The sequence below is a fragment of the Rhinolophus sinicus genome, linkage group LG06 (assembly GCF_036562045.2).
Source record: "Rhinolophus sinicus isolate RSC01 linkage group LG06, ASM3656204v1, whole genome shotgun sequence".
Lineage (NCBI taxonomy): Eukaryota > Metazoa > Chordata > Mammalia > Chiroptera > Rhinolophidae > Rhinolophus > Rhinolophus sinicus.
Genome location: NC_133756.1, coordinates 128,279,253 through 128,306,266, shown reverse-complemented (window position 1 = coordinate 128,306,266; position 27,014 = coordinate 128,279,253). Strand labels below are relative to the sequence as shown.

Here is a 27,014-nt window from a genome sequence, read left to right as displayed (position 1 = left end):
ATTTTGAGTCTTTGTTTTTTGTGTGTGGAGACATTTGAACAGAGGTCACAACTGCCCTCCTCTTACTTTACAAAAGAAAGTGGCACCTGTCATCCCTTCTCCCCCAAATCTTAACAGAAGGCTGCTGGTGAAAAATCCTCCTGGGCTGCAAACAAAGGAAGAATTTGAAGTATTGCTGTTTATGAAGCCTCCTTTAACCAAGGGACCATTGATTTGTTACTGGGCTCTTCTCCTGCCTGGTATGTATTTCCATCAAGAGAAAAGTGGGGCTTCAAAATATTAGATTTTGGTACACACTGGGACGTTATAGCTTCAGATCTATTATGGTGTGATGGAGGGGTGATAATTTTCATTTAACCACCTCTCTCAGACATCCCCCTTCTTCTGACAGTAAAGCCTCTTAGAATACAGCCGAATACCAGTGAGAAGTAATGAAAGCAGACTTGCCTCATTTCCTCTCTCACCAATAAACTCAGGGCAAAACTCTACTCTGTCCCTCTGTCTGTCTCTCTGTCCTATAGAATCAGCACACTCAACATCCCAAAAACATGCTGGGAAATACTAATCGCCTAGGAGATGTGCCCTCTGCAATTTTCTCCATTGTCAGGAAGGGAAAAGAGCTTGTTGAGAACTCTCATTCCTCTGGTTCTGACCCATGTCTCATTTGTATATGTTGTATTTCAAGGAAAAGGAGATGGTAAACTTCATGTTTATCTCCCCAAAATACCAATATTATTTGTTAAAGTAAAAGTAACACATGAGAGGTAAGAAGTGTTGTATATTTTTCTGTACACTTATTTAGACTCTTTTGTATTTGCTTATTTTACAATAAGATTATTGGATAACAAATTTAACACTTAGAGACCTGTCAACGGAAATGAAAAGAAGTAAAATCTTCAATTTATATACTTAGTTTTGTTGCAGAAAAAATATTGACTAATCAGTAAAAAATTATAGATTTAAACAATACATTAGTCTAAAATACAATATAAAATGGAATGGAAGTAAAAATTATAAAATGGAAGAAGTGAAAATCACAATGTTAAATGTTAGACAACGAAAAAGATTTGCATATGTATTTTTAAAAGGATAATGGTGAGAATTAAGGTTTATCATAGTTATGTCCCACTGGGTACATTAAAAATATGTCAGCTTAGATTTTTAAATTAGTATTCACAGTGTATCATACATTACATTATTTGCAGCCATTTAACTAATGATGAAATATTTTAGGTGCCAACTTAAAAATATGCAAATAGGTACATAGTTTTTCCAAAGTTTTTTGGAGGGTATGACAGTAAAATACAAATGCAAAGACCACTTGTCTAGGGACAGGTCTACGGACCTTCTTGATAACTTCCACCTTCTCCTTCTAGTCCAGCTGCCCCACCCCGACCACCGGGAGGGCTGAGCCTGGGTGGGAGCAGAGAATGCAAATTAACTTGAAACTTGGCTGGAGGGCAATGCCCCTGGAAGCCTCAGCCTGCTGCTGAGGACCAGTTTTCAGATACATTCCCAACTAAAACACAAGGAGAGATGTCAGGTCCTTGGCTGTTTGCATTACTCATGCCTACAGTCCCTTCTGTCAGGCTAATCCAGACTTGACAAAAATTAAAAGTGTGGGCATGTCTTGCTGGGATGCGTCACACACATGTCACTCCACCATTTACACATGGCTGACTTTACAACCATTTACAACTTTCAGTTACAAGCAGGAACACGCTAGTTTGTTTATTAATTGCTATTTGGATAAATGTTAAGGGTTTATGACCAGTTGCCTATAATGGAAGAAATGAAAAATGGGTCATTGACATGCTTTTCTCCACCTTCCTTCTTGCCTTGGTCCCCGTCTTGAAGAGTCTCTACCAGCACACTTCAGGCCACATCTGGCTCTTGTGAATTAAAACGTTTTAAAACCCAGGAGCTTTCACTCACTAAGAGATTTGGAGTGGTCTCCGGGAGACTTCTTGCCTCAAATTGTCTGTCTGTCCATGATTTAGAAACCCCACTGAGATCCTGCCATCTTGAAGTCTTTGTTAGGGAGCCAAAGCCCTTCAGGCAGCTTCTCCAGATGTCAGCGCCTTGGCAACGCCCTGGTTTGAACATGATTTTAATAGCGACTAATTCCCTCGGCTGTGGCATTGCCGCAAAGGGCTCATCGTTTTACAGGCAAGTTTCAACAGTCGTGTAACCAGATGAGAATATTTTCCCAAACAATAGCATTGTGGCAGAAAACAGCTAAGGCGTGTCATGGGGGACAGCTGTGAGGCAGGTAGCAAATGGAAGGTGGGATGAATAACCTACTTGCTGGGGTGGTTACTTGTTTACAGCTTTAATAGTTTCTGAAGGGAAGGGGGCTGTGGGCAACTATGGGCAGATTATTTTTGGTACATTTGTAATGTCCAAGAGGGAGTTTGCACTCAGGGATAATGGCTGCCCGTAGAGTTGGTGTAGATTGTTTAGAGGAGTTATTCCTCAGATCTAAGCCAAGCTTGGGGGGAGGGAAAAGCCACCATCCAGAAGCACTGCTGGGCACACATAGGTCTGAAGCAGCAAATCCATCCTTTGTATTTGATGCGCCATCATGCGATCCTCCTGTCCCCTACACCCACCCGATATGGGTCATCAGAAATCCTGCTGCCCCCTTGGGTAAGCTGCTGGTCCTTTTCTTTAGGATTCTGCTCCATGTGCTCCGGAGGTGGCTGGTAGGTGGGTGGGTACCAAGAAACTGTGTGCCTGAGGCTGGGATGTTCCGTCTTTGCGATGTCAACCTCTGAAATCCATGGCATTACTCAAACATCTGTCATTTGCCTCCTAGCCTATTATAAACTAACTCACCAATTCATTTAAACCTACATGGACTCTTGCTGGAGGTTCAGCTTAGGCTGCCTCCAGCCATGTAAAAGCACAGAGGACATGTATGTAGTGGTACTCGCAAAAAGGCCACCTTTCCTTGCATTCATTGCCAATGAGCGTTATCACTCCTTGAAAATCTGCTTTATGGCAGGTTCTTTAAGAAGATCAGTGTGAATTCTTATCTTTGGGCTACCAAGCAAATAGTCTTTTCCCCTTTTCTCCAGATGAAGAAGCTGAGACTCAGAGAGATGACTGAATTTTTCCTGAGTGAGTGGCCCCTATGGAGCAGACCCGTCTGCCTCAGTATGGAATCTGGGTTGTTTCCACTCCCTTTGCTGCCATAACTCTGTTTTCCCTGAACTTGGGTAAAAAGTCCACAGTCTGGCCATATGCCTTGTGATTTTGTAGACTTTGGCCCTTCTGAGTTTTCCCAGCAATAGAGTCCTGTTTGTCTTAGATTCCTTGAGAAGATAGTGGCTCCAGACTGCCACTTCTCTCAGCTGCCCTTCTCTGGAATTTCTCGAGCTTTGCCAAGGTTTCCTTGCATTTCAATGGCCAGGCCAGTGCTCCAGAGGCTAATGTCCTTCTGTATGTATGATGTAAGGATAAGGAGCCATTTCTGCCTTGGTTTTTAATTCCCAACATTGGCTATATTCTAAAATTTTTGAGTTGGAAAGAAGCTTAGGAATCAGCTATTCCAGTGGTACTCAACCTTAGGTGTACATGAGAACCACCTGGAAGGTTTGTGTGTTAGGTGTCTATTGCTATATAACACATTCCCCCAAAATGTAGCAGATTAAAATAACAAAAATGTATTATCTCACACAATTGTTGAGGGTCAGGAATCCAGGAGTGGTTGAGCAGAGTGATTCTGGCTCAAGGTCTCTGATGAGACTGCAATCAAGCTGTTTGTTGGGACGGCAGTCATCTGAAGGTTTGACTGGGGCTGGATGATCTGCTTTCAAAAAGGCCCACTCACATGGCTAGAGGTGAGGTCATTTTTCTTCACCGTGTGTACCTCTCCATGAAACTTCCGGAATGTTCTAAAAACCTGGCAGCCAATTTTCCCAAAGTCAATGATCCAAGAAAGATCAAGAGAATAACCAAGGCAGAAGCCACAGTGCATTTTGTAATACAATCTTGGAAGAGACATGCCATAACTTCTGATGCATTTTAGTCACCAGACAGAGCAGCTCTAGTTCAAGGTGGGACAGGTCGACACAAGGATGTGAATTCCAGGAAGTGGGGAAAACTGGGGACTGTCTAGGACTTTGGATAACACAGCTTGTTGAAACACAGATTTCTGGGCCCCAACCCTAGAGTGTCTAATCCCTAGGTTTGCAATGGGATCCAAGACTTTTCTAACAATTTCCCAGGTATTGCTGGTGCAGCTCATCTAGGACACACACTTTGAGAACCACTGATCTATCCCTTATTCTGATTTTGTAAACGATGAAACTGAGTCTCACAAAAATAGAGAAAAAAGAGAAGCAGAGAAGTATACCGACAATTAATTATTAAACACCTATGAGTTAGGCACTAGTCAGGAGCCTTTATATACATTTTCTTGTTTCATACAACAAATCCTGTGCATTATGCACCATTTCATGAGTGAGGAAACTGAAACTAAGTGAGATTAAGCAACTTGCCCAAATTCACATTCATAGTTACTGACAGGAGACAGGACTGGAACCCAGGTCTCCTGATTCTCAACTCAAAGTCAAAATGCTTTGTATAATCGAAAAGCCCCAAATTTGCTATTCTATCGTAGGTGGAGTTGTTTTCCCTCAAAATGCATTAGCTGTGTTATTATGACTCTATCATACAGGTTAGGAATCACCCTGTAAATTGTACCCATTAAATTCTGCAGCTCATAGACCAAAAATTAACCTTAGTTTCATTGGAAGACTTAGAGAGTCAACATTTGTGGTGCTTTCCATTAGGTTGGTGCAAAAGTAATTGTGATTTAAAAGGTTAAAAATAATCATGAAAACCACAATTACTTTTGCACCAACCTACTAAGTCTTGTAGAACATGTCTAAGAAACACTGGTCCCAGCAGGGATCCACAGAGGACTCGACAATTACACCCATAACCCACAGGACATAACCTCAATCTGTTCAAGTGAGGAACTTGCTTGCTGGTCACAGTTCCACCATAATCTTGGGCAAATCTCTCAAAAACCCTGTGCCTTTAGTTTATCATTTGTAGACTGGAAAGAGTAAGAATTGCTCATAGGGATATTGTGAGGGTCCAATGAAATAATACACGCAAAGTCTGCAAATTGCCAAGTGCCTTGTACATAAATCCTATTGCTGCTAATGCATTTGTCAATCCAGTGTCTGCTTATTTCTGCTCTTTGGTTCTTATCTGCTGTTCTTAAGAATAGGATGCTGGACTTGACGAAAAGCCCTTTAGACATTGAGATGACTGTTTGTTTTTTCTTATATGATGTATATTTCTCCAGGCAGAATCAGCTGTAGGGTAAGAATTTTTTAAAAATGAAAAAGAGGGAGAAAACAAACTCTTACTATATGCAGGACCCTGTGCTGGATACTTCACTTATTTACTCCTTGTAACAAGTCTATAAAGGCGATATCAATATCTCTGTTTTAGATGTAGGAACTGAGGGAAAGAGATATAAGGTCTTTGCTGTAAGTAGGAGAGCCAGGAGTTTACTCTCTTACATTAATCGCACAGGGCCTGGCTCATAGGTGATGTTTAATGAATGAAAACTTTTAAATATTGCTCTCATGCATCTATCGGTGCTGAGTGAAACCACCCTCTCACCCTATTGGATGGACTTGCTGGAATCAGATATTTCAAAAGTAGCCACATGAGAACTTACTAATCCTTTTTCCCAGCATGGAGCATGGTAGAAAGGCTTTCTCTGGTAGAAGGTGAGATTTCTATTAAGCCTCTTATTGCTGACTTTTTCCTCTATTATGGACAATCCTGGGAGCCAAATTCCCCAATACTGACCACTTGGTAACATTTTAGAACATCCAGAAAGTGCAATGGTCACTAGGCGGCAGCATGGGTTAACTAAGAACCAATGTGCTTTGGGGGCAGGATTAGTAGATGTGCAGATTAGAAAAATTCCATCAACGTAGTACCTCTTGATTTCCACAAAATATTTTGAGCCAGATGGAGGAAAGGGAACTGGACCCAGGGAGCTTCAAACAGCTGTTTGAAAATTTTATACTCAAGAAAATATTAATTCAGTGACATGTTATAAGGTTCCATCCTTGATCCTATTCTATGCAACACTTTTATTTGTGCTTTTGTCAAAGGTTAATGACCTGCTTATCAAAATTAGAGATGACATTAAGCTGGGAGGGATGGAGAGCATGTTGTATAATAGAATAAAGGTTTAAAATAAACATTAGGCAAACTAAGTTACAACTTAACAAATATTAACATTAAATCCACTGCATGGATTCAGTAAAAGCAATTATCATAAAAACAGAAAGGAGAACTGGTTTGTCTGTAGTAATGACTTGGTTATTTTAATTAATCATAATTACAGTCAGTGTTTTGATTAAGTTCATTTTAGTTAAGAAGGTAGGTAGCTAAAGGGCTCGAGATAATATACCTTATCATATGGTCCCCATAAGTAGTTGGGCTGGGCTGTTGGATGAGCAGGAGAAACGAAGTTGTGAATTTTCAACACAGCTGTATGGTTTCTAGAGGGATATTGACATATCATAATACACAGAAGACGGAAAGTAAAAGTATTAGAGAAATGGACACTGAAAACTTTTGTAGGACTTGGAACTATTCAGTCTGAAGAAGAAAAGAGTTAAAGTAAGGCAGTTATGCTCAAATGGCTGCTGGAAGGGTTAGAGCCAATTGTGGGTCACGTACACCCAGTGCGTAGGTCGTTATGGTCTGCATTATGGCCTTCATTCCTGGATCTACTTTATTTTCTCAACCTTTTCTTTTTTGTTTTGTATCCTCTTTTTAATTAAAAACTTTTACTGAGGGCCAGCCCGGTGGCTCAGGTGGTTAGAGCTCCATGCTCCTAACTCCGAAGGCTGCCGGTTCGATTCCCACATGGGCCAGTGGGCTCTCAACCACAAGGTTGCCAGTTCAATTCCTTGAGTCCCTCAAGGGATGGTGGGCAGCGCCCCCTGCAACTAAGATTGAACACGGCACCTTGAGCTGAGTTGCCTCCTGGATGGCTCAGTTGGTTGGAGCGCGTCCTCTCAACCACAAGGTTGCCGGTTCGACTCCCGCAAGGGATGGTGGGCTGCGCCCCCTGCAACTATAAAAGGCAACTGGACCTGGAGCTGAGCTGCACCCTCCAAAACTAAGACTGAAAGGACAACAACTTGAAGCTGAACAGCACCCTCCCTAACTAATATTGAAAGGCCAACAACTTGACTTGGGAAAAAAAAAAAAAAACGTCCTGGAAGTACACACTGTTCCCCAATACAGTCCTGTTCCCCTTCCCCAATAAAATCTTTAAAAAAAAACAAAAAACTGTTACTGAGATGTAACATACCGACGGTAGAGTGCACACTTGTGATGTGTACAGCGTGATGGATTTTTACATATGTATCTACCTGTGTAATCCAGAGCAAGTTTTAGAACAGGTTCTTTTGTACCCCAGAAGTAACCACTATCCTGACCTCTATGACTATAGATTACTTTTATCTGTGATGGAATGACATACTTGTAGGATATATTCTTTTTGTAGAGGCTTTTGTGACCCACATTATTCTGAGAGCTTCAACCATATTATGGGGGAAAGTGGTAGTTCATGATTTTTCATTGCTGCATAGTATTCTGTTGTAGAAATATACTACAATTTATTTATTCAGCCCACTTTGAATGACATTTGGCTTGCTTATAATTGTGGTCTATTTTTATGTGCCCTCTTTTAAGCTATGTTAACTTGTCTTCTTATAAATATTTATAATTTACTTAAAGTAATTTTTTGATATAAATACCTAATGTGCTGAAGAATTAGATCCATTCTGTGTTGCTCCACAGACAGAAACCAGCACTTAGTGTGTTTCTTGGCACATAATAGGTGCTCAACAAAGGTCTGATGGGTTTGATGGATTATTGGTTAATTGCTTAGAACCAATGATTAGAAGTTACATAGGTATACATTTTAGTCCGATTGATACAGGTTAGCTAGCATGTCCCTAGGTAGACAGGGAGGTAGGTCCCTGGTGGAATAAACAAAGACAGTCATATCCTAAAACTGCAGGTTTTGAAATCACTCCTTCGCTCCAGGACGTAATGTGACAAGGCCTTGAGGTTAATCATAAAATTCATTTTGTCCTGACAAATGGAGCAGATCTGATAGATAAGAGTAGGTTACTTTGAGACAGGTTAGTTAGTATGATTGCTAGGTAGATAGGTAGGTCCCTGGTAAAATAAAGAAAAGACAGCCATATCCTAAAACTTCAGGTTTTGAAATCACTCCTTTGCTCCTGGACATAATGTAACAAGGCCTTGAGGTTAATCATAAAATTCCTTTTGGCCTGACAAACGAGCTGATCTGATAAAGAGTGGGTTACTTTGCTAATTCCTTTAGGATGGGCACGCAGAACAACCCTGGTAGACGAATTTCATTAGAAGGCACCAGTTCCCTTCTTCAAACAAGTTCCCTTCTTCAAATAGCTCCCCTTCCCCAAGCCGGCAAGGGAAGGTATAAAAGTAAGAGCTTTTGCCTCAGTCATGGGGCACCCCCCATTCGGGAACCCCTCCCTCTCGGGAGCTGCAACCTCTTCTCCTGCCTCTAATAAACTATCCTCTTTTTAAAACTTTTTGCCTCTCCCTGGTCCGTGTTTCCATTCTTCGGCTTCACGAGACACGATCCCGGCCCACACTCAGAAACTGCTGACAGATCCAACATCACCTACATCACCTATAAAGAAGAATTTTCTTAACATCAGCCCCCTTGAAACTGGTAAGTGATGAACAATAAAGCAGCAAGTTCCCCTTCTCTTGGAGGGGTGAAAGTAGACGATATGACCCTCCAACAGGGAATTCAGAGTAGTGGACACTGTGGGGGCTCTGTCCAGATCTCCCTGGACCCCCTTTGCCATTTCTTGTGCCTCGTTCTCAGCTCCTGTGTTCTTTTGTTTCTAATGGCCAAGGATGCCATTGCTGGGAGCGCAGCTCTCTTGCACTTGGATAAACTCTGAGGCGTAGTTTATCTTCAGAGCTCCCCTGTGGCATCAGGCTGAGGCTTGGTCTCCAGTCTCACTCTGGGCTGTCTTCTTTCTCTTCCCTTCCCTGCTCCTCCCATTCTCTTACTGGTTTCTTTCAGGAGTGCTTCCTTAATATATCACTTGGACATGAATCCTTGTCTCAGGATCTGTTTGTAAAGGACCTGACCTAAGATATTTAATGAAGAATGACTTGATCCGATCAATTCTGACAGAGGATAAGTCAGTCCAAATAGTATGGAAATAGGTCAACTTGTCAAGTCCACTGTAGCTGTCTTTTAAAAACCTAGATGATGTCGTCTTGACTGTCTAAAGTCAGGGATCCCTGTTAAAATCTGGAAAAGCTGAGTCATTAGGCAACGCTGGGAAATCAGAAGTGGACCAGCTTGTGGAGAAGGAAAAGAAACTGGAGCAAGATGGGCTAAGAAAATGGTAATGTAGGAACTGACCTCAATGAGGAGCTAATCAATGAGGAGGTAGTCAACAGTACAAATCGCAAGATCCAAATTGGGTGACTAACTCAGACTCCAGCATCTATCTGCAAGGGAAATACGCAGGCTCCATTGGAAATAGCATCAAGGTTCCCTGAGTTTAGACCAGGATCCCAGCTAGTGGCTGGTGGCCAGGATCCAAGGCAAAAGTCTTATCCATGCAGGTTATACATAAAAGTCCGGACCAGGCGAATCTTGTGCCCCACGCAGAACTTGTTAGCAAAACAAAATTCAAACGTCTTATGTTAATGGAGCAGAGATTTCTAATAGGCTCTGTGCTCTGGTTAGGGTTGGAGACAGGGAGAAGGAAACAGGGAAATATCTGTGGGGACTAATGTGTCCTTGGTGCACTACTGGGTACTTTCCATGACCTTGAATCTTCACAACGCCTCTCTGAATAAAGTGTCATTAACCTCATTTTTCAAATGTGGAGAATAAAGCTCCAAGAGGTGAAGTTAAGTGCCCTGTCACTGGTTAGGGCGGAATTCACACACATCAAACAATGGCTAATTGAACAATGCCCTCTGCTGGCCTGTACCAGGGGAGTGGTCCAAATGATGATTGCCACAGGGTGTAAACAGAACTGGCAGAGGTGCCAAACCAGCTTTGTAATAAATGAACAAAATACCTGTCATCCTCAGGGTTGCCCCTTAATGCCAGGTATTGGGAAATAGAGCATTACTTGTCTCAAAGCACTTTTCTAGATCTATAAAAAGTTCCAGAAACTTTCCTTAATTATTCATATAAACTCCTCAATTGGCTTGGGGCAAAGGAGGAGGAAGCAAATTGTGTTAGTCCTTCTATCTGTTACCTTATTTAACCCTCTCAATACCAGTGAAGAAGGTATTAATCTTTTTACTTAAGAGATGGGACTACTGTGGTGGCCAGTTAGCTCAGTTGGTTAGAGCGTGGTGCTAATAACACCAAGGTTGCTGGTTCGATCCCCACATGGACCACTGTGAGCTGCGCCCTCCTTTTAAGAGAGAGAGAGAGAGAGAGAGAGAGAGAGAGGACTACTGAGGTCAAAGAACTTGAACTTTCCTAAAATCACACAACCTATAAATGTTTTCTCTGATTCTGAGTCTATGTGAGTTATTCTTTACCTGTGCCTTGCTTTCTGCAGCATTCTTGAAATTATCATGAAATGTATCTTTATGTTGCTGGTTGGTTGGCCTCTATAACTGCTTGTCTGCTAATTGAGGGATTTGTTCTTTGTTCAGGACTTGTGATGACTGTCCTTGCTGTATGTTGCCTAGTCAGGCCACAGCACAGTAGCTCCTTGGGTCCTTGGTCAGTGTAGACAACCAAACATGAAAACTTGGGCTGCAGAGTCTGCTTTCAAATTGAGGATATCCACATAGGTGGTGTATATGTATGAAATACAGATATTTTCAAAGTCTCCTATTATGAGTGTGTGTTACTCTGTGCGTCCAGCACTTCTTCCTTCTTCTAGAAATAGCCCTCCTTCATTTGGAGAACTTTGCCCCCCTCACTCTGGCATGGTCCCCATGGACTGTAGAAGTTGATCCAGGGAATGGACACGTGATCCAAACCAGACCAATCAGAATAGTTCCTTGGGATTTTTTTGAACTGGAGCTGAGAAGAATTTTTCTCAGATGGTAATGCAGGGAAAATAAGAGCCTGGAACTTTGGGGAGCATAGATCCATCTTTGGAGAGAAAATCAGTTTGAGAGGATGAGGTTGCCATGTAGAGAGAAGCAGAGATCCGAAAGAATGAGAGAGAGAGAGCACGTGAGTGATGGAGCGCTGATGGAATCCATCATCCAGTTCTCTAACTTCAGCTCACATGTCACCCCATGGTTATGTGACCCCCAAAATGTCCCCTTGTTCCCAAAGCTAGTCTGAGTCATGTTTCTGTCACTTGCAACCAAGTCTGGTATAATATATTCCATCTTTTTTTTCTATTGCTCATTCTTAGCTTAAAGCTAAGACAGCATATGACTCTGAAATAAGCAATTTTGATTTCAGTTAGGCCTATGGGATTGCTGCAAAGCTAATAGCTTCATCCTTAAGTTTGAAAGTATCCTCGTTTGCTCAAAACAGCCCTGGTTTGTCCTTGTTGCCTTAATTGTTACTCTAGTGCCTCCGTTCAGCTTATAAGGGCCTAACTTGGATGATAAACCATATAGTTACTTTATTTCAGGCTCATCTAAACATTCCCTTTTTGAAGCCTTTTCATACTGCCTCACCCTCAACTTTGAGCCATCATCCTATAAGTGGGAGTCCCTGAGAGACAGAGATAAAGCTCACCTCATCCCTCTGTGTAGCCCAGTGGAGTTTTGTACAGTACCTTGCATACTGTATGAACTCAGCCAGTGTTGGCTGCATTGAGTATTTATGCCTTAAAGTGACTGTTAAACAGACTCACCTAAAAGCAATCAATTTGATTGATGTGCATTAGTGATGACGTGGATTTCTAGTCCTTCAAGTTTGAAGGGAACCTAACATTTATGGGACTTATTGTTATTAGAGAAACTTTGGGTATGTGCTTTCATTTAATTCTCTAAGATAAGTCTTATCTCCATTTCTACAGATTAGGAAATTGATGGTCAAAGAGGGGAAGAGCGTCCCCTTGAACCCGAATGTCCACCGTACCACGGGAGCCTGCACTGTTTCAAGGGTTCACTCCTTCTAAGTGCCAGTCTGCACGGCAGGGGCTGGAAGTTAACTGCTATACTTCCCACACGTTTTAATAGTTCGGGTTCTGGGTGTGATTTTAGGTCCCCTCCAATCTGATGCTGTGTTCTACTGGCTGGAGAACTGAGTTCATTCCATAGGGTGAGAAGTGGGCACAAAGCTTCCATTTTTCTGGTGCAGGTCATGGCAGAAGCATGAGAGTTCTGGAGACAGCAGACGTACTTTCCCCTCTTTAGTGGCTTCCTGATTGTGGTGGGGGCAGCAGGTCCCTTGAGACGCAGACATGCATTGTGGTTTTGGGTGTCATTCCTAGAAGCTCAGCCTGGAGTCTGTTTCTTCAGTTCTGCCATTGATTCTGTAAAGTTAGTACCCTTACAGCAGGTATAGGGGGAGTTCCCCTTTCTGCAAGCGAACCCTAACATTATGTGAGATTATGTCTGCACATACACAGGGGCATCACAGTTAAGATTCAGGGGAGCAAGATGGATTGATTTTCTTTTCTATAAATACAGAGGGTGCCAAAAAAATGTATACACATTTTCAGAAAGGAAAACTGTATTAAAATTGTAATACTCTGATGCTAAGCGAAATAAGTCAGACAGAAAAAGCAGAGAACCATATGATTTCACAGATATGTGGTATATAAAACAAAAACAACAAAAGAACAAGACAAACAAATGAGAAACAAAAACTCATAGACACAGACAATAGTTTAGTGGTTACCAGAGGGTGAGGGGGGTTTGGGGGTGGGAGATGAGGGTAAGTGGGATCAAATATATGGTGATGGAAGGAGAACTGACTCTGGGTGGTGAACACACAATGGGATTTATAGATGATGTCATACAGAATTGTACACCTGAAATCTATGTAATTTTACTAACAATTGTGACCCCAATAAATTTAAAAATATTTTTTTAATTGTAATACTCAATATAGACCGATAACAAGAGATGAATACAAGTCACATTTGACTCCTGGAATTACAAGAGGTGCTCAACGTGGTTACCATCAGCGTCCAGACACTTTTGATTACGGAGAACTACTGCTTGAGCAACGTTGACCAAAGTGTCCACTTGTATACACGTTTTGGCACCCCTGGTATATATGCTTTAATTCTCTTCTTCCCTTTGGTAGTGGAGACAGAGTCTGAGGACCTTCATCCAGGCTTCTGGCCCCTCATGTAATAATATAGAGTTCAATACCTGCTCACTTTCTATTGCCATTTGCCTGGCAGGAGCATGGTCTCTGCCCAGTCTGATTCAGATGACGTCATATGGAAGAAGGAACCAGCATAATCATGATCTCACTGCTGTACTAATGTAACCATGAGAAAATCACCTGGAGCTTTCCTCAGATTTATATATATGTTAAGGTAGAACTTTTTTCCCCCCCTTTATATCAGAATCAAGTGAAGGTATGTGTCTTTTATTTATTTCCTTGAAATAATTTTCTTTAGCATAATCACAGTTTGGTTTCATTCTCACAACTGAGCATTTTTCTTTTCTTGTTTGGGGGGAGGTGACTCGGAGTCATAGAGAAATATTCATCGTTTGGTGTGGTTTTCTTGATTAAAGGAATTGTAAATGGCTATTTGAAAAACTCAAGAAAGGCTTATTCTTGTATTAATATCAGATAAAACTTGTGTCTACAATTCATCTCACAGAGCAATTGGCTATTCTTTAAAAGTTCAAAAACGGTAAAATAAGGAAAATGAGAATAATCATGTCATAAGTCTTAATTAGCACAACATCTCAGGGAATGGGCTGTCCAATCATTAGGGTAAGAAGAAGCATTTTTCTTACTAATTTCTATGTAGTATAATTTTGGCAGACTCCAGAAAGATCCATACATCCAAAGACATTCCACTGCCCTGGCTCACAAATTGCTTTGAATTTCTTTAGGAAGGTGTGATGGTTGATTTTGCTTGTCTTGACTGGGCCTTGGGGTTCCCAGACATTTGGTCAAACATTACTCTGGTGTTTCTGTGCGGTATTTTTGGATGAGAGTAACACTTGAATTGGTAAGTAGGTGGGCCTTATCCAAACAGTTAAAGACCTGAATAGAGCAAAAAGTCTGGCCTTCATCTAAGAAAAAGAATTCTCCTGCCTGACCTCCTTTAAGCTGAGACACTATTGTTTGTTTCGGTTTGTTTGTTTTTTTCCTGCCTTCAAACTGAAACATCTGTTCTTCCTGGGTTTTGAGCCTGCCAGCCTTCAGAATGGAACCACACCATTGGCTCTCCTGGTTCTCCAGCTTGACAAGTCACCTGCAGATCTTGGGACTTCTCAGCTTCCATCATCACGTGAGCCAATTCTTTATGATGTATATGTACTGTAATTATATATATAATATAAATATATTACATTCATATAATATATATAAAAATATTGTATATGTGTATGTACTCGTATGTGTGTATATATACATGTGTGTGTGTTTGTGTGTGTGTGTGTGTGTGTGTGTGTGTGTATTTACCCTATTGGTTCTCTAGAAAACCCTGACTGACAGAGAAGGGACAAAAAATATATATACCCACACATGCCAGAGTGGAAGTAGGACTCATATCTGCACACTAAGCAATGAGTGACTGATCTCCCTGATTTCATGCCTTTTTCTCCATGCTTTAATGCACAAATGTGTTGGAGCAGACATTATTCTCAACAACACACTCTTCTTTTTCAAACAAAACTAAATAATAGTATGTGTTTTTGCTTGTTTTGTTTCTTAAGAAAAGATGGTTATCTTCATGTTATCTTGGTAATTACAAATTGCTTACACCTGGGAAATTAGTCGCCCAAGGGAGAGGAGGGACCCACTTGAAGGTGGTTATCACAGGGCATTTGCTGCCTGCCCTGCCCTTCCTCTACCATCTTCACATCTTAAGCCTCTCATATCCCTGGCTGCATAACTCCCATCCATCTCCCAGGGTGTGGTGTGACCTCATCAGGAATTTTTGTCTTGACCCCTACAATTCAGTCGGGTGCCTATATCAGACATTGAGGCTCCATCAGATCGCCTGTGATCCTTTTAATATTTCTGTATACCCCTCCCTGGCTTCCTGGCTTCCTTCCATTTTCCCTTTGGAAAGCTTTTGCTTCCTGTAGCCTACACCTGTGACTCTTCTCCAAGGGAGGTGCCCTGGGCCCCCTGGCAGGGGCATGTATAATGTCTGGGGATGGATGTGCCCACCCTTGCAGCAGTCTCTAGCCAATGACTGGCAGAGTGGGAGTCTGAAAGCCCAAGTTCTTCACTCCTGTTGGGACAAACTCTGAGGCCTGGTTTGTACTCCAGAGTTCCCCTTTGAGTGAGCCGGAAGCCACTCTCAGGGGGACTTATGCCTCTAATCTCACCCTTGTTGGTCCTCTTTCCCTTCCCTGTCTTGCTTCCCCCACTCTCTGGTTTTACCTAGGAGCACTACTTGAAAAATTGCTTATCACCAATCTATCAGGGGCCCTACCTAAGATGGTGCCCCTCCTATGTGCTCCCATGGCCCTCTGGGCATTATATAATAGTACTGATCAGGATGAGTTGTAATTAATTCTCTATCCTCTAGCCAGCCACCGCCACTGGACTGGGAGCATTCTGAAGGCAGGACTGTGTTTTGTCCATGGCTATATCTCAGGACTAACTCAGGACCTGCCAATGGACTCAATGAGAGTTTGCGAATGAATGAATGAACCTTGAACCCCAGCTATCCGAACCAATCCCAACAGAAGGTTGACCCCGGGAAAATATCTGGGTACCTCTAGGGAAGCACAGGTTCTGAACAGAAATTGAACTAAATGCTTTCCTGCAAATGGAAAGAGAGTGTTAGGGGACGCTGGACACGGGGCCTGGGCCTAGAATAACTGCTTCTTCCACATGCCTTTCTGTGTGTCTTCACCAGCACAGTCTTTGCTTTGGGTTGTGGCTCGCATTTCCCAACAGGTCTTACTCTCAGAAATGTGCAGATCTGTTTTCATCATTTTTAATTCCTCTGCAGCCTCTGTATCCAGCCTCGCAGATTCCGTCACAGCATCGATATTCATCTCTTAGCTTCCAGCTCACTGTTGGCTACTGACCTGCCTCAGAATTCCATCCTGATCTTTGTATCCACCCCATCAGGTCTGCTGACTCTTGTCCCGAGTCTCCAAGTTGTCCCATAAGCTGTCTTTTCCAGATGGCAGGACCCAAAGTATTGGATTCTAATCACAGCACTCCCAGCCCACTCTGCTGCCCCCTCCCTGTGCCAACCCAGTGTGGAATGTGGTTGTGACCGAGAAGCCCGATCTGTCACCATGGCACCACCATCTCCAGCATGTCCAGGCAGGCCTGGGCAGGTCGCCAGGGTTTTGTTGACATGAAAGGTGGCCCATAGGTTTTCCAGAAGAAACTGTGATGATGTCTTGGTAATGACACTGGCCCAGATGGGGACCTGAGCAGGTTGGAAGGCTTTACATGCTTAGTCATTTGGAGTTCGGGAAGATGGTTGGCCACGGACTGATTTTATCCTGAGGGAGGATACCAAGGTCTACTTGTCCAGTTTATTGGGGGTCAGGGTGAGGCATAGAAAGAATAAGTCATATAAAAGAATCAAAGAGCCTGAGAGAAAGAGGGCCCTACTGGAAGGGACGCCCACCACCTCAAGGAGGGGGCCCTCCAAGCAGGTGTAGGAGGGGAGAAGGCCATTGGAAAACGCTATTTGGTTGTAGAGAAAAGATGCCTAAATCTCGTGGACTGAAAAAAAGAAAGTACTTGAAAATGAACTTCGTGAACTCCTGTTCCTTTCCCCATGCTAATGTGGCAGGAGCCATCGTTTTGTCAAACATTCACAGGCAAGCTATGAGCACTTGGGAGTCAGGCGGTGCAGGAAATGATGGTAACCTTGGCTGAGCAATCAAACAGAGGGCAGAGGAGATGTTAATGATTTACAGGCAGGAGGCCTGGGGATTCCTTCCACCGACTCACTGGGATCACAGAACAGGAGCTACAGAAGGAACTGCAAAGATAAAAGGCTCCGTGCAAGGTGATCCCAGGAGGAAGGTCTGGGCAAACAAGTCTGGTTTCAAGTTTTCTCTCTCTTTATCGCTACCATCCTGCCCATTCCAAGTCCTCATCTCTCACACCCGCACACTTGTCAGAGACGCCAAACAAATAAATCTCCTTGCCTTTCTCCTTCCTCCTTTTCTTCAGCAAGGAGTGTCTTCCTTGCACCAGGCATTAGGGAAATAGCAGTAAGCAACGCAGAGCAGAATCTCTGCGCTGTGAAGCCGGTGCTCCAGAAGGAGAACATAGACACACGTATAGCATGTCATAGAGCTGTAAGCCACGGCGAGGAGGGGGAAAGGGAATACTGGTGAAAACAGGTCGGGGAGGGGTCGCATGTTAAAGACAGAGGTCAGGGAAGCTTTGCATTTGACGTTTTTCCTGAGCTCCTTCTCCATGCCAGACATCATGCTAGCCACTGCGTATTCACTGGACGTACATTCCAAATAAAAGGATGTGATTCCCGCCCTTGTAAAGCTTACAGTCTGGCTCCTTTTCTGCACGGCTTGAATCTCCCCTCAGTATGGCTACCCTGGTGATCTCCCTGCAATATGGGGACCATCACATCACCACCGTGCTCAAGGCCCTTTGATGACATTTCAATGCCTTGAGGATCAAATTCTGGCTCCTAAGCGGCTTGAAGCCCTTTGATCTCTGTCCCACCCACGTACCAGTCCAGTGTCCAGTCATGGCCTTCTTTCCCTCTAGCTAGGTAGACACCCAGTCTAATTTCCCTGGAATAGTCCTGCTTCATGCTGTCATCCTGCCATAGTCTGTCACTTTACTTTCAAAAGTGTCTCAGTTTGGACAACACATTATACAGTCACATTCTTTGTAATACACACTCAATGCTTCAGTTGTACAAACTAGCCACTGTTCTTCCCAAACACGTCCTATTCCCAGCTCTGTACTTTGCTCACACTCTCCCCTCAGTCTGGGTTACCCTTTCTTGCCTTACTTGTCTGATGAGACTCTCTTTATCTTTAAAAAGCAACTGAAATGTTACCGTCTCTCTGTTTCCTGGCCTCTCACCACCCTCCCCTCTCCAGTTGACAGCATTATTTGTTCCCTTCTCCTGCTCCTAGAGCAGCCATTCTTTCTCTAGTGCTGTGGGCTATACACCTTCATCTTGGTGTGTCTCCACCTCTGTCCTGGGGTTGGGGCCTGTATCCTGTTCAGCCCCGTGTCTGCAGGGCCTGGCACAGCATCTGATCCCCAGCAGTTTCTGAGTAAGTGTTGATTAGGTTGAATGCACTCAGGGTAAGCTCTAGCTGCAAATAGAATGGCTTAAAGTTTTAAACGCTTTCAAGGAAACTATTAGAACTTGAAGATGGGGTCCACCATGCATTTTCACCCCAATCTGTCACATAATTTCTTCAACGTAGAATGAAGTTGGTGCCCCAACAGTGGATCTCTTGTTGAGCTGCACCTAATGTTCCAACTCACCGGTGCTCACTCACCTGTATTCCATAATGGATCACTCTTCCAGCTCCCCTGCCTCCTGGGGGAGAGCTGTTGTGACATGTACTCTATGTCACACCAAGTCTTTGGTCAGGGGAGCAAAGAAGGATATTCTCAGTCCAAGGACTGGGATAGAAGGGAAGTGAGATGTGGGGTAAAGAGCAGGAGCAAGAAAAAAAGCATCCCTAATCCAAAGCTGACATGAGAACTTTCTAAAAAGAGAACCATCCAAAGGAAAGTTTTGGTATCAGCAGCAAATTTTCAAGCAGCTGTGTCATGCAGGGTGCCATGTGGGGTCTAAGCTCCCGCTCCCCACATAAGAACGCAGGACATGGTGAGGCCAAAAAGGAACACCCACAGAGCCACAGATAGGAGAATCATACCACTATAGTCTCGCTGGCGGCTGGGTTGGAGACACAGGAAGCAGGAGCCACACGATCTGCAATCTGCTGTCCACTTCTCTGCCAACCAACCAACCCCACTGGCTAGCTGCAATCTGCTGTGCTACCTGTAATCCGCACTCGCTAGCTCAGCCACCATCTTCTTGCTAGCCCCCATTTGCTGCTAGCGTAGCCACGGCAGTTATATTAGTGGCCAATGGCTCACTGGTTACAGCTGACGGCCAACTAGCCACAGCTGATGGCCATCCAATCACAGTTGACGGCCATTTACTACCTGAGCCAGCACCTTTCCTTGTGAGGCTGAGAGCCTGGAAACTGCACTCCTGGCTCTGTCCCCACAAGCTGGAAAGACCATGAGCAATTTTATGTTTATCAATCCTGAGAAAGGGAGAACTGTGGAGGAAATTTAACCAATGGCTTTAAAGTTAGGAAACCAATGGTTAGGAGAGGGGATGAGAGGCAATGGAATGAGTACAAAGTACGATGTTTAAATCCTGGCCTACCATTCACGCAGGTGTTGATTTGTTCATTTCTATGCAGTCAGATTCACACAACAAATACAGAGTGCCTCCTTTGGGCCAGGCACTGAGTAGGCGTTCAAAATACAATGGTAAGAAAAATAAAAGACCCAGTCCATGCCTGTCTAGTGAGGAAGTCAGAAGGTAATCAAATGCTCATGAGATAAAAATGCCTGTTTTAAATAGTGATAAGTGCTCTGAAAGAAGCACACACAGCCCTCTACGTGCGTATAACAGTGATGGGAGCAAGTCCAGTCTTGCCTGGGAGAAGAGATGGGTGAGTTGTGAACTGAAGACGGAATAGGAGGCGTGGATGGGGCCAGGAAGATGGGCCTGTGGTGGCTCCCCAGGTGGAGGTAATAGCATGTGGGAAGGTCTTGCGCCAGAGAGAAGCACGGCACACAGAGTTGGTTTAAAGCCCAGAGGGTGACAGGAAAGGAGGACAAGATGAAGCTGAAGAGAGAAGAGTGGACAGATCAGACAGGGCTGCACTGGTTACCTTAGCACAGGTGATCTAAGAGCACAGAACGACAAGGGAAGATTTGTAGCAGTAGGGATGGGAGTGGGGTATGTATGAGTCACCTGATCAGATATATGCTTTGAAAACTTCATTTTAGCTGCAGGGTGAAAAGATTTCGAACTGGAAAGATCCCTTGGAAAGCCACTGCGAGAATACAGACCAGAAATGGGTAGGAGCTTGGACTAAGGAGGGGACCATGCAGCTTCCCATACCCAGAGTCCTTAGTGTGTAATCCTATAAAGGAGATAATGAAACAAAGTTTAGGGTGAGTAAATAGGCAAAGTGGTCTCCCTTCCTCCTGACATTAGACAGGCAGCTGACGCTTGGCCAAGGCTTCTGGGCCTGTTCAGCTCTGCTTTCTGAGATGGTTTTTGTTTTATTCACAGAAGCAACCCTGTGTTTGTACAGGGAAATGGGGACAGGAAGCAGCCCAAGACACATTGTAGAGAAGTTCCTTTCCAAAATATTTTTGAGGTGTAAAAAAAAGAGGACAAACTATATAGATCCCAGCTCTCTGGCTCTCTCTCTCACACACACACACACCCCAGTGTGAGGTTCCTTGGGTAAAAACTGACATTGGCCTCAACTCGTGCTAGGGAGGGCCAGTGCTCTAGCTAGGAAGACTATTGACTCTGGGGAGTGCTGTTATATCTGAGGCTTCCTTGGAAAAGAAAACCCTTCCTGTCTCTTGCAGCCAACCCAGTAATGAAAGTTGCATAGGGCTGTGATCGGGTAACGCAGATAAAGGCCTCTTGTGTTCATCCCGTGTGTGCAATATCAGGTAACGTGCCCTTCCAAGGAAAATAAAGAGTGGCCATCCTCCAACTCAGCAGAGAAGGAGAAAAAAACCTCCCCCATTTCATGTGGACAGCTGGAACAAAGGCTTCAGCGCTGGTGAGTTTACAAAGTGCACAGCTCACAGAGACCCACACATTTGCATTAATCAGATGGGGTTACTGTAAGCACAGTCAGAGATGCTTCTGGCTGAAAGGAAAATGTAATTTCATTCTTTTTCCCTCTTAGAGAAACAACCAATGAAGGAAAGCTCATGTTGAAGCACTGACAGTGAATCACTCATTCCTGAAGACGAATCTGGGCAGGGACACTTTGCAAAGCTGACTGTAACTAAATTATTCCTGCCTTAAAAGCCTGCAATCAAGAGGGCCACACTTTCCTTTTCCAAATCATGATGGCATTAACCTCTGCAGCTGGACTGTCAATAAATAGCTTCCCTCAAAGTGTCCCTAGGTTATTTCAGCAAGTCCCCAAAGCAATGCCCCAGTCCAGTGTCTCAGGGCAAACACCTTGGGACAATCCCCTCTTCTTCCTCTCTGGGTTGGCTGCCCACTCATCCCACACTCCCCTACTGTTCCAGCCTTTTGGGAGAGTGCCAGCGACCCTACCAAGGGGACTTCTCTACCCAAAACTAGTCAGGAAATATTGGAGGGTTCTGAGCAGAGGAGCGCATGCTCCCCTTACCTTTAACAGGAGCCCATTGTTGCTGTCTTGAAAACAAACTGTAGGGGCGGAGAGTGGCAGCAGGTAGAGCTGTAGAGCTTACTGATATGCAGGTGAGAGATTGATGGCATTTGCACCTGGATAGTGGCAGTGGAGGTGGTGACATGTGGTCGTACTCTGGATATCTCTCTCTCTATATATAGATGACTATTTCTTTAATTATTATTGTATGGATATTTATGTTATTTACCATCCAGGAATATAAGAAACATTATATAATGCTTAAAGATGAGAGAAAAACTAATAAAACATTTTTTTCAATTATAGTTGACATTCAGTATTATTTTATATTAGTTTCAGGTGTACAGCATAATGGATTGATATTTATATAATTTATGGAATGATTTCCCCGATTAGTCTAGTACCCACCTGGCACTATACGTAGTTATTACAATATTATTGACTATATTCCCTAAGCTGTACTTTACATCCCCAAACTATTTTGTAACTACCACATTTACTTCTTAATCGCTTCACCTTTTTCACCCAGCCCCTCAATGCTCCTCCCATCTGGCAATCAGCAGTTTGTTTTCTGTATCTATGAGTCTGTTTCTGTTTTGTTTTCTGTTTGTTTGTTTTGTTCTCTAGAGTCCACATATAAATGAGATCATATGGTATTTGTCTTTCTTTGTCTGACTTAATTCACTATTATAATACCCTCTAGGTCCATCCATATTGTAGTAAATGGTAAATTTTCATTTTTTTTATAGCCAAGCAATATTGCACTGTATACATGTACCACGTCTCTTTATCCAGTCATCTATTAATGGACATTTGGGTTACTTCCATATCTTGGCTATTGTAAATAGTGCTGCAGTGAATGTAGAGGTGCATCTATCTTTTTGAATTAGTGTTTTGGATTTCTTTGGGTAAGGATAAATACCTAGAAGTGAAATTGCTGGATCATAAGGTAGTTCTGTTTTTAATTTTTTGAGGAACTTCCACAGTTTTTCCATAGTGTCTACACCAGTTTGCAATCCCACCAACGGTGCATGAGGGTTCCCTGTTCTCTACACCCTCACCAACACTTGTTTTTTGATTTACTGACGATAGCCATTTTGACAGGTGTGTGGTGGTATCTCATTGTGGTTTTAATTTGCATTTCTCTGATGATTAGTGATATTGAGTATCTTTTCATGTCTGTTGGCATTCTTGGATGTATTTTAAAGATGTAGTATTGCCTAATTGGAAAAGAAAAGAAAAAAAGAAGTTCAGAATAGCTCCAAGGTCCTTGGCTGAGAACTAACATGGACAGAGCTGCCATGAAATGACATCACATTCCTTGAGTAGGAAACTAGCTTCATCCATGCTGCTTGCCTAAATAAGCCCCAAAATTGTTACCTACTAGTTATTCAGCTCAATACTGGGAATGATGAAGGCTGTTTTTCCACCTTATTTATTGAAGATTATATTTACTTGTAGCAAACACAATAGAAGTCACTTGTTACGCCAACAAAGAAAATTTTAAACATATCATTTTTAAAGTAGCAATTGGGCAGGCAAATTTTTTTTATCATAATCTAAGAACTGTAAAAATAAATTATTAAAAGGTGAAGGAAAATCTTTTTTCCAGCTTTATTGACATAAAATTGACATATAACATTGGGTAAATTTAAGTTGTACAATGTGACCATTTGATACAAGTAGATATTGTGAAATGTGTACCACAATAAGATTAGTTAACGCATCATTTAGCTCATATAATTACCATTTTGTTGTTATGGTGGGAGTACTAAAGCTCTAATCTCATTGCAACCTTCAAGTATACAATAGAGTATTGTTAACTGTACATATAATGTTGTACATTATATCAGAATGTATTCATTTTATACCTAAAAGTTTATACTCTTTGACCAACGTCTCCCCATTTTCCTAGCCCTCAGCTCCTGACACTCACCATTCCTCCTTCTGTTTCTATGAGTAGCCAAGACATTGGAACAACCTAAGCATCCATCATCAATGGATGAATAGATAAAGAAAATGTGTGTGTGTGTGTGTGTGTGTGTATTTCACCCACAAAAAAAGGAAATTCTCCCATTTGCAATGACATAGATAGACCTTAAAGGCATTCTACTAAGTGAAATAAGCCAGACAGAGAAAAATACTATATATCTCATACTATATGGAAAATCTTTTATTGAAGAATTAAGAAGTATGCACCTACATAGTCTTTGGCTCAATGAGGACATTAAGAGGAAAATTTTTATTGCTAAAAAGCAATAAAAAGAGGAAACAAAACTAAATACCAGTGACCCGGCAAGGGCTGTCCTCAGAGGAAATTTATGGCCTATAATGTTCTTACAATTGGAGAAGAAAGAATAAAAAGTAAGGGAACTAAGGACTTGTCTTCAGGAACAGGTGAAGCAACAATAAACCAATATGAGTTAATTAAAATTTAATTTATTGATTTAATAAAATTAACATTTACATAAAAGCTTATAATAAACCTAAAAGCTGATTCCTTAAAATAGCTAAACGCTTAAGAAACCTAAGTAAGTAAAAAAGAGAGAAAACAAAAAAGGGAGATTCAACTCTTCGCAATAAATTCAAGAATTTAGAGGGAAAAGCTGACTTCCTGACACAGTACATATTACTAACACCGACCTAAGAAGAGGAAGAGAGAAACTGGAACAGACCAATTACCACTACTTTGAAAGGTGATTAAAGATGTACAATTCAAAATGGCCCCAGAACTATATGAAACTTAAAAGCTTCTGCACAGCAAAAGAAACCATCGACAAAATAGAGACCACCAACTGAATGGGAGAAGATTTTTGCAAATAGTGCCTCCGATAAGGGGCTAATATCCAGAATATACAAGGAACTCATGCAACTCAACAACAAAAAAACAAACAACCCAATTGAAAAATGGGCAGAGGACTTGAAGAGACATTTCTCCAAAGAGGACATACAAATGGCAAATAGACATATGAAAAAATGCTCAACAGCACTAATCATCAGAGAAATGCAAATCAAAACCACAATGAGATATCACCTCACCCCAGTCAGAATGGCTATCATCAACAAGACAAATAGTAACAAGTGTTGGAGAGGCTGTGGAGAAAAAGGAACCCTCATACACTGTTGGTGGGAATGCAGACTGGTGCAGCCGTTATGGAAGGCAGTGTGGAGGTTCCTCAAAAAATTACGAATAGAATTGCCATATGACCCAGCAATCCCTCTCCTGGGTATCTACCCAAAAAATCTGAAAACATTTATAGATAAAGACACATGTGCTCCAATGTTCATTGCAGCTTTGTTTACGGTGGCCAAGACATGGAAACAACCAAAATGTCCTTCGATAGATGAATGGATAAAGAAGTTGTGGTATATATACACAATGGAATACTATTCGGCAGTAAGAAAAGATAATATAGGAACATTTGTGACAACATGGATGATCTTGAGAGTGTAATGCTGAGTGAAATAAGTCAGACAGAAAAAGCAGAGAACCATGTGATTTCACTGATATGTGGTATATAAACCAAAAACAACAAAAGAACAAGACAAACAAATGAGAAACAGAAACTCATAGACACAGACAATAGTTTAGTGGTTACCAGAGGGTAAGGGGGGTGGGGGGTGGGAGATGAGGGTAAGTGGGATCAAATATATGGTGATGGAAGGAGAACTGACTCTGGGTGGTGAACACACAATAGGATTTATAGATGATGTAATATAGAATTGTACACCTGAATCTATGTAATTTTACTAACAATTGTCACCCCAATAAATTTAAAAAATAAATTAAAAAAAAAATGGCCCCAGAACCAGATGGGTTCACGGGCTGGTAACAAACCGTTGTTTGTTCCTTGTCTCTGTCTTAAAACCCAGCCACACCACTTGGTTCTCCCACAAGTGACACTTAAATAATCATATTATTTGAATTCTATTCATTGGTTTTCTGCTTTAAAAATCAACCCGCAGACAAAGAAAACTTAATTAGGATTGTACTACCATATTCAAACGTTATAAATAATTCGACATGTTAAAATATGGTCATTTGACAAAAATAGGGAGGATATTTTAAGGAGAAAGGTAAATGGCAATGTAAGTGCACTTAACAGAGAGCAAGTGTATAAATGTGTATAAATTTGATGGATCAAGATGTAGCGGTTTAAGTATATTATTTAATGATAATCATCAGAAGAACTCAGAGTAAGACTATCACTTACAAAAGTCAAGAAAGGGAAGAAGGAATGGAAAAGAAAGTGGGAGGTGGAGTAAGTATGCTGATTTCACCCTATTTCATATTGAGGAGTCAGTAGATACTACCTAAGATGGATAAATCATAAAATAAAGATCTAAGTATAGAAGTTAAAGTTAGGGGGGTAACGTCCAGAAGTATTGAAAATAGAAACAGTGGAAAGTAGTGACTTCTGGGAAGTGGGCTGGTGTAAAAGAGATACAGTACTTTAATTTTATTTTGCACGCTTATGTTCTGTTTGCATTTTTAAAATCAATTCTTATAAATAGCAGCATTCATATATGCATGCATAGAAATGGAAGAAAAATGAGCCAACACAATGGGGGACTTTTGGGGAGAGAGAAAGTCCCTGGCTGTGGCATGGCCAAGGAGGAAATTTCATGGGAAGACACCTGATGAGCAGTTTTCAGTTGTTTGTGGTGGGGTGTGCCCTGTGAGTCACACTTCACCACACCCACATAGTCTGCTTTGCTCCCAGATAGATCAGAGGTCCTCAGGAGCTACTGAGTTGGACATCCAGGTGGGCTCTGGGTGAACACAGATGGCACATGTGGATTCTGGAGCTGTCTGACCAGGAGACAGCCAGCACCCTAGTTACACAAAGATGGATCCAACAGTTTCTATCCTGAAGAGTTCCAGGTCTATAGCAGGAGCCAGATATGGAAACAGACTTTTGCTTGGGACTGTTTAAAGATGAAAACAAACTGCCAGGTGAACATGGAAAAGGAAACTCCTGGAAGAGTCAGGGAGGTCACTGTAGAGAAGGTGACCTCTGAGTGAGCGTTGAAGGTTGGAGGTTGTATCTTGCCAAGAGAGAGGTGGCTTGTTCCTGGAATGGTGGGTGGTGGGCGTGGCTAGACTAGAGGTTGTGTGGGGTAGGGAGATTGACACGAAGTAAAGCTAGAATGGTAGGCTGAGGTAGGTCATGATGACACTTGTATATAAGCAAAGAGCCTGGCCATTAGCTGATGGCCAATGAAGAACTGCAAGTGGGAAGATGGCATGACCATCAGATTTGCACTTAGGAAAGATCGCTGTAGTTTCTGACACTTATTAAGGGCACGATTAATATTAGCTGTTATTATTAATACTATTTCAATGGAGTCTTCTTATCTTGGGGTGAGGGAGAAGGCATACAGAAGTTTCTACGTGTGAAAGGAAGCCTAGAGGG

At 42.3% G+C, this 27,014-nt stretch overlaps 1 long non-coding RNA gene across 3 annotated transcripts; it reads left to right on the top strand.

Moving 5' to 3' along the window:
* On the top strand, positions 1–24,583 carry LOC141572238 (uncharacterized). Of its 3 annotated transcripts, XR_012497522.1 has the most exons (6): positions 7,837–8,782; positions 12,090–12,334; positions 13,130–13,291; positions 13,428–14,495; positions 16,176–21,012; positions 21,142–24,583. It is a non-coding gene; the product is annotated as an uncharacterized LOC141572238 (long non-coding RNA). The 3 variants fall into 3 exon arrangements; XR_012497523.1 differs by lacking the exon at positions 7,837–8,782 and adding an exon at positions 1–239 and having other exon boundaries at positions 13,130–14,495; XR_012497524.1 differs by lacking the exons at positions 7,837–8,782; positions 12,090–12,334; positions 13,130–13,291 and adding an exon at positions 1–239.
* Positions 24,584–27,014: the final 2,431 nt, after the last annotated feature.